The sequence below is a fragment of the Mauremys reevesii genome, linkage group 17 (genome assembly GCF_016161935.1).
Source record: "Mauremys reevesii isolate NIE-2019 linkage group 17, ASM1616193v1, whole genome shotgun sequence".
Lineage (NCBI taxonomy): Eukaryota > Metazoa > Chordata > Testudines > Geoemydidae > Mauremys > Mauremys reevesii.
In genome coordinates this window covers 5881650-5882830 of record NC_052639.1, presented here as the reverse complement: position 1 = coordinate 5882830, position 1181 = coordinate 5881650, and positions in this window count along the sequence as shown.

The window sequence follows — 1181 nt, the reverse complement described above, 5'->3', positions numbered from 1 at the left end:
TACCCAGAGGGTTGAAGGCAAGTCACTGAGGTCAGGGGAGACAGATGGGGGGGGGTTACCAATAAACCTGAGTTGGGGCCGAATCTCCTAACACTGTCATCAATAATCCTACCCCTTCAGGAGTGCAGATTAAAGTAGCCTCAAGCTTACAGAGTAAATCCCGGCCCATCAAAGGGATCGGACAAGCTGGGGGAAAAAGAAAACGGTGAGAAAAACATTTATCAGCATAAATAACATTTAGAGGTAAAGTGAGTCCCAGAGACTGTGGGTTGCCTTCCATCCCAGTTGCAGTTTTAACCTCAGAGGATAGCCAGGGAGAGGGGGCATGATTTAAAAGAGAGAAAGTAGCTCCAGTATCAATGAGGAAACAGACAGGCAGTCCCTGGACTGAAAGGGTTAGATGAGGCTCTTTGCTGGGAGGGGAGAAAGTGAGGAAAGAGCCGGCTAAAGACATTAAGGAAATAAGACCATCACATTGTTTGCCTTCGCCCCCAGGGTACCGTCATTGAGAAGGCTGAGTTTGCTGCAGCTGCTGCTGTTGCCCGTAGTTGATCCAGGCCTGAGGAACGGGCTGGGCTGGTGGTGCAGGGGTGTATTCGTCCCTGGTGTAAGTATCTGCGGATGCGACCGGACCCTCTGGGCGTCCCCAGGGGCATTCACGTTTAAAGTGACCGGGCTGTCCGCACTGAAAACAATTTCCTGATGGCTGGGGTTGCCAGGACCCTCTTCCCCGAGCACCCTGAAATCCCCTGCCACGGCCACGGCTTCTGCCTCGAATACCACCGCGAAAAGCTAAAGCCATCAACTTATATTCTTCCTTTTTCTCTTTCTTTTTACTACTTTCCCTTTCTTTCTCCCATGCAAAATCAGCTACGTCCAACACTGAAGTGACTGACTCACCTCCCCAACCAGGGCGAAACTTTAAGAAATAATCCCTTACAGGGGGTACTGACTGATTCACAAAAAATGAAATAAGAGTAGTATGCATCCTGCTGCATCTGCTTGATCTTTTGCCTAGTAATTACTCCTCCCGAGGTGTGCCCTTCCATTTCCTCCTTATCCCTCTGCAGAGATTCCGATCTGGAGTCCTGCAGATTCCCCTCTGCACTCTGGAGAGAGTCCCCTTGTGGAGGAATAGGGGCAGGTGCAGTGGGGACCAACTGATGAGTTAAAACACGCCG